The sequence below is a fragment of the Sturnira hondurensis genome, unplaced genomic scaffold (assembly GCF_014824575.4).
Source record: "Sturnira hondurensis isolate 20B ecotype Veracruz unplaced genomic scaffold, ASM1482457v3 Scaffold0003166, whole genome shotgun sequence".
NCBI classification, from domain to species: domain Eukaryota; kingdom Metazoa; phylum Chordata; class Mammalia; order Chiroptera; family Phyllostomidae; genus Sturnira; species Sturnira hondurensis.
In genome coordinates, this window is record NW_028075797.1 from 5123009 (window position 1) to 5130678 (window position 7670).

A 7670-nucleotide genomic window follows, 5' to 3' on the forward strand; every position below is an offset into this window, starting at 1 on the left:
AAAATGATGCCTCACCTCCCACCCCATTCCCCACCCCTACCCCCACCCCACTGCCCTGGGCTGGAGCGCATAGAGTACCCTGAAGTAGAGCCTTAATGAACCCCTGAAATGGAAAGCCCCAGACAGCCCTAGCATACTGAGGAGTATGCTAGAGATAAATAAAAGAAATTTTGCTATGGGAAGAATGTGTGTGTACATACATGTTTCTCTTTATCTACCTTGGTGTAGGGGAGGCTTTTCTCAGCACCGATTTTATAACACTGAAGACATAAAGAAAAAATTGAGTCCTGACTGATGTGACTCAAGGGACTGAGTGCCAGCCTGCAAACCAAAAGGTCTCCAGTTTGATTCCCAGTCGGCACATGCCTAGTTAACTGGATGGGGGCTTGAGAGAGGTAATTGTATATCTCCCACATCCATGTTTCTCTCCCTCTGTCTCTCTCCTTTCTCCTCTCTCTAAAAAGAAATAAATAAATCTTAAGAAATAGAAAAAAATTGATGACTTTGACCATTTGAAAACAAAACCAATATAACAACTATATAAAAAGATGTCACAGTCAAAAGGCAAACCAGGGAAATATTTGTAACATACATAACAAAAGTCATTTTTCTTTCATTTACAAGCAACTAAGGAAAAAACACATAGGATGTAATTGTGAATATGCAAATGATATTGTTTGCAGAAGGATAAATGCAAACAACTAATAAAAATGTGAAATAATACCAAACTTTGTTCATAACTAATATGCATATCAAAATAGCTTTAAAATGCTACTTTCCACCAAAATTAACAGTGGTGCAGTTTTTGTTTTTGTTTTTTTTTAAGATTTTATTTATTTATCATTAGAGGGGAAGGGAAGGAGAGAAGGAGAGAAATATCAATGTATGGTTGCCTCTCATGAGTCTCCTGCTGGGAACTGGCCTGAAACCTGGTGGTTCGCAGGCCCGGGCTCAATCTACTGAGCTACACCAGCCAGGGCTTGGTGCAGTTTTTTTGAAGGGTAAATTGGCAATATGTATAAAAATTTTAGGTGCACAGATGTTTTGTGATAATTTTACTAAGAATCTGCTTTAAAAATATACTCATAAAAACATGCCAAGCAATAAACATAGCAATAATAGAAGAGACAACCTAAATGTCCATCATTAGGGGACTGATAAGAATAGTATGCATAGTATGAGCTCATTTCTATACATTTTTAAAGAATGAATGTGTGCTCACTATATGCATAGTTTATTTTTTTCTAAAAGGATGGCTTTGATCAGAAGTATTAGAAGGCTAAGAGAGTTCCTCTCATGTTATTTTATTTTTTAAATTCTACCCATTCTTTAATATTAATTGCAAATCTACCTCCTCCATGAAAAGTTCCTGCTTCATCTTCATACTTCTGATACTATACATTAGTGTTATACCTGAGTGTACTTTGTATTTCATTCATTTACTATATCTGCCTGTGGTCTAAAAATAGACAGCAATAGTTAAGAATTCCGGCTAGGACACAGACAGACTTAGATTAGAATATGGATTTTGTCCTCTGTGTCTCCTTGGCTCAGTTATTTAACCTTTTTGAACCTTTTTAGTATATTGGGGCCCTCTAAGCTGCTTGCCACAGGGCATTGTCAGTGTGCAGTGAGGTAATCCATTGTGTTGAGCACAGCATTTGGTACCGAAGGAATGTTCAATAAATGTTGGCCATTGTTATACATTTCTGGAGGGGGTTTCTCAGCCTTTTCTGAATGTAATAGGTGCTCAGATTCTCTCCTGTTGCTCCTTACTTATTCATTATTACCCCGGGACCCATCTGAGTTCATTCGGGATTGGAGAGCACGATTTGCTGGAATGGATGAAGTCAGTCAAAGGCCCCAGGTACCACCCACAGCCTGACCAGCACACTCCCTAGGTTCAGGGGGAAAGGGCCAGGATGACTGGACACTTTCCCACTACCGGAAACACACAATTAAAGTACTTGGCACACTGATGGTGGGCTAATTTCACATTTGAACACCACCATTATTGACTTCTTTTTTTCCCTCTAATCCATTGTTTAAGCACTCCCTTTATTCTTAAATAACAACTTTCCCAAGTGTATCTACCTTGATTATAATATACCCCAGGTCTTGAAAGGGGTTAAAAGGATTGCTATGATTCACCAGAAAAAGAGGGAAGGCTTGGTAATTAGGCAAAGATTAAGAATTAATAAACCTATTGGGACTTCCGCCAAGATGGAGGCATAGGTGGAAACACTGTGCCTTCTCCCACAACCAAGTGTGAATACAACAAAGGTTTGGAGAAACAAATACACAACCAAAGGACAGAAAATTGAATTATACGGAAGTCCGACTACATCTAACTGTTCAACGGGGACGGTAAGAGGGGCGGAGCCAGTAGTGAGCAGGGTCGGGCAGGACCGGCCCCCGACCCAGGCGCGCAGGCAGACCGGAACCAGTTGGGGTGCGGGGCAGACCGCGGGCGCATATTCGCGCACAGTGAGACAGACCACGCAGGCCCCAGGGGGCGAGGGCTGACAGTGGTGGCACACTCGCGTGCAGTGGGACGAAACGCGTGGGCCCGGTGACAGCAGCAACTGCGGCACCGGTGAGGGCCGTGGCGGCAGGCGGCGGACAGGACGCCGTAGTCCCTCTTTGACCCCGCCCCCACATACAGCGTCACAACCCAGCGACTTAGTTGCCCTGCAAGACCAGTGAGAGCCATTGTCCCTCTTTGACCCCGCCCCCACCTACAACGTCACAACCCAGCGACTGAGTTGCCCTGTTCTAGTGAACACTTTAGGGCTCTGATCCTGCTATGGAACAGGCACGAACAACCCGAAAGATGGCACAAGAAGAACTCAAAGTCCCAGAGCCAATAACTCTAAGCGACCGAGAAATTGCCAGCCTCTCAGAAGCACAATTCAGGACACTATTTATCAGGATGCTCACAGAACTGGTTGATTATAGTCACAAATTAGAGGAACAAAGTTACAAATTAGAGGAACGTGTGAGGGCTGGACTGATTGAAATGAAGGGAGATGCACAGGAAACCAATAGTGATGGAAAGGAAACTGGGACTCAAATCAATGGAATGGACCAGAAGGAAGAACAAAACATCCCACCAGAAAGGAATGAAGAAATGAGAATTCAAAAAAATGAGGAGAGGCTTAGGAACCTCCAGGACATCTTTAAACGTTCCAACATCCGAATTATAGGGGTACCAGAAGGGGGAAAGAAACAGCCACGAGTGGAAAACGTATTTGAACAAATAATAAAGGAGAACTTCCCCAGTCTGGCAAAGGAAATAGACTTCCAGGAAATCCAGGAAGCTCAGAGAGTCCCAAAGAAGTTGGACCCAAGAAGGAACACACCAAGGCACATCATAATTACATTAGCCAAGACCAAAATGAAGGAGAGAATCCTAGAAGCAGCAAGGGATAAGGGGACAGTCACCTACAAAGGAGTACCCATCAGACTGTCAGCGGATTTCTCAAAAGAGACCTTACAGGCAAGAAGGGGCTGGAAAGAAGTATTCCAAGTCATGAAATCCAAAGACCTACAGCCAAGATTGCTTTATCCAGCAAAGCTTTCATTTAGAATGGAAGGACAGATAAAGTGCTTCTCAGATAAGGTCAAGTTCAAGGAGTTCATCATCACCAAGCCCTTATTACATGAAATGCTAAAGGGACTTATATAAGAAAAAGAAGATGAAAAATATGAACAGTGAAAGGACAGCAAACACACAGTTATTAACAACCACACCTAAAACAAAAGAAAACCAAGAAGACAGCTAGATCAGGAGTGGAACCATAGAAATGAAGAACACATGGAGGGTTAGAAACAGGGGGGTGGGAGGGGGAGAAGAGGGGAGAAGGCACAGAAAATAGCATAGATGGTAGGCAGAAAATAGATAGGGGGGAGGGCGAGAATAGTGGGGGAAATATAGAATCCAAAGAACTTGAGACACGTGGTTATAAACTAAGGGGGGGAGAATGGTGGGGGAGGGAGGGTGTGGGTGGAGGGGATTGAAGGGGGGGAATAGAACAACTGTAATGGTATAATCAATAAAATATATTAAAAAAAAGAATTACAAATAGGTAGTTACAGAATAGCCATGGGAATGTAAAGTATAGTATACAAAATGGAGTGGCCAAAGAACTTACACCCATGACCCATGGACATGAACAATGATGTGAGGATTGTCTGAGGGAGTCAGGGGTGCTGGGTGGAGGGGGGAAAGGGATAAAACCTGGGACAACTGTAATAGCATAATCAATAAAATATAATTTTTAAAAATTAAAAAAAAAGAATTAATAAACCTATTGGAAATATCAAGGAGTACCCTTTGTAAAGTATGTAATTGTCTAACTACTAATACAAAATAGTATTGAATGTAAACTGTAATAGAAAAACTTTAAAAATTAAAAAAAAGAATCAAGAAACAGAACATTGGATTGATACTAGAAATAAAAAAAATTTTTAAAGAAAAATTAAAAAAATGAGCAAGATATTTCTTTAGAAATGAAACACGGACATTTTGTTCATAAGATATTTGTAAATAATGTTTTGAATGCTAACTTGTTACATCTAATTGTTATATAATATTTAATTAAGAGTTTATAAATTTTTTTATTTGTATATCATCTGATCCCCCATATCCCTGAGTGAAGTAGAGAAAATACTATAGAGATTTTACTTTTTAAAAACTAAGCCCTGGCTGGTGTGGCTCAGTGGGTTGAATGCCTGCCTGCAACCTGAGAGGTCGAAGGTTTGATTCCCGATCAGGGCACATGCCTGGTTTGCTGGCCAGGTCCCTGGTTGCGGGCATGTGAGAGGTGACCAATCGATGTTTCTCTCTCACATCAATGTATCCCTTCCTCTCTTTCTCCCTCCCTTTCCCTCTCTCTAAAAAATAAATTAAATCTTTAAAAAACAAACAAAAATATTAAGTTACACAACAACCACAGCAATACAAACATAATACTAAATAGAAGATAATGTTCATCTAAATCTGGTTAACTCAACAAATAAAACTCTTTATTTCAACTGGTATTACATGAATATTAGGCTAATAGCAGATGGCAGATGTTTGCACAAAAGGCATGATAAGAGTTGGAAGGTCTATTTAGAACCTCTACATTATTAATTATTATAAATAAATTATAGCTTGGTTTATTTTTTCCTTCACTTTTGGAGGAGGTCATTTATATAGGATTCTAAGTATTATTTGAATATTAAGTTATCTGAACAAGAAGACTATTTAAAAACAATGTTTTGTGATCAATTAAAAAAGCATCCTTGTAATAATCACCAAGGTGTTAACTCCTAGAATGCACCATTTAACAGCTAAAGACGTTACTGTGGCCTGACCCGTATGACGGGAATGGGGCAAGTCCTAAGTGGGGACACTGATCTCATAGATCAAACTGCTACATATATTTTACATCTCATTCTCTATATATACTATACTATGTATACTATGTATACTGTAAGGAAACAAGAAGTGGAGCCCAGAAGATATTGGGTCTGCATTAAGCACTAATGGGAAAAAAAGATCTTTGTTTAGTATTCATCAAAAGACTAGACGTGTTCAAAAAACAATTGTGTCAAGAGTATCTCAACTTTTATTTACAATAGTCAAGTGATGGAAACAGCCTAAATGCCCAATAGTAAGTGAGTAGATCAAAAAACTGTGGTGCATTTATACAACAGAATACTACACAGCAGAGAGAAAGAAGGAGCTCCCACCCTTTGAGACAGCATGGATGGAACTGGAGAGCATTATGCTAAGTGCAATAAGCCAGGTGGTAAAAGACAAATACCATATGATCTCACTTATAAGTGGACCTAATCAACAAAACAAACAAACAAACCAAAAAGAACCAATGACAAGGAAATAAAGAACAAACTGACAGTGACCAGAGGGGAGGGGGTAAGGAGGTTACAAGGGAAAGGAGGGGAAGGGTCAAGTCAGGGGACACATACAAAGGCCCCATGGACAAGGACAGTGGGGTGGGGATTGTCTTTGGGAGCAGGGGCTGGATAGGGCAGGAGAGAACAATGGGGTGGGAGTGGAGAATGGGAACAATTGTAGCTGAACAACAACAACAACAACAAAAAGAGTATCCTAATTTTTTCTAGAAATATGGTTTGGGGCAATTTAAAGTATATGACAGTGACAAACATATTATTCAGTTTAGATTTGAAAGAGCATCTTTCTTTTTTAAAAAATATTTTATTTATTTATCTTTAGAGGGGAAGGGAAGGAGAGAAGGAGAGAAATATCAATGTATGGTTGCCTCTCCTGAGTCCCCTGCTGGGAACTGGCCTGCAACCCAGGCATGTGCCCTGACCGGGAATCAAACTGAGATCATTTGGTACGCAGGCCGCACTCAATCCACTGAGCTACACCAGCTAGGAAAAGAGCATCTTTTTTTAAAAAAAAATAAAGCTTTTATTTATTTTTAGAGATAGGGGAAAGGAGGGAGAAAAAGAGGGAGAGACATCAATCTGTAAGAGAAACACATCCATTGGTTTTCTCTACCCTCCAATTGGGGACTGGCCCACAATTCTGGCATGTGCCTGGACAACACCCAACAAAGTGAGACATGTTGGTCTGGGCCTGACCAACATTTAGTCCTTTAAAAGAAGGACTAAATGATCTCAACAATGATCTTGCCCAAGTGGTGTAATGTGGGTGCTTAGCATAGGTGGTCAGGGGTTCCTATCCTGGAGTAGGACACATGATAATGTGTCACTCCTGGCACCAACTATGAAAAACCCAAGGCCCTGACTGGTATAGCTGAGTGCGGTGGGCGTTGTCTCACAAATGAAAAGGCCACTGGTTCAGTTCCCGATAAACCAATGGATGTTTCTCTTACACATCCATGTTTCCCTCCATCTCTTTCTCCCTCCCTTCCTCCCTCTCTAAAAAATAAATAAAATACATACACACACACAGACAAAAACCACCCATGGAGGAAGTGATTATTCTTCAGGACTGTTGAAGACATTCAAATATCACCAGATTCCTTTTATTTAAAAACATTTTTTTACTTATTGATTTTAGAGATAGAGAAGAAGTGGGTTGAGAAACAGAGATAGAAACATCAGTTTGTTGTTCTTATTTATGCATTCATTGTATGCCCTGTTGATTGGAGATTAAATGGGCAGTCTTGGCATATTGAGAGGATGCTGTACCCAACTGAGTGGCCCAGCCAGGGCCAGATCCGTAGTGTGTGTGTGTGTGTGTGTGTGTGTGTGTGTTTTAAAGAATTTATTTTATATTTTTAAAAGATTTATTTATTTATTTTTAAAGTGATGGGAAAGGAGGGAGAAAGAGAGAGAAACTTTTTAAATGTGTGGTTGCCTCTCACATGCCCACTTACTGGGGACCTGTCCTTCGACCCAGGCATGTGCCCTGACAGGGAATTGACTCTTTGCTTCACAGTCCAGTGTGCTCAATCCACTGAGCCACTCCAGCCAGGGCTAAAAATTTTATTCATGTATTCCTAGAGAGAGGGGGAGGAAGAGAGAAAGAGGGAAAGACACATGTAGAGACACATCAATGTGTGGTGGCCTCTTGGGTGCCCCCAACAGGGTATCTGGCCTGCAACCCAGGCATGTGCCCAGACTGGGAATCAACCGGCAACCCTTTGGTTCACAGCCCGCTCTCAGTC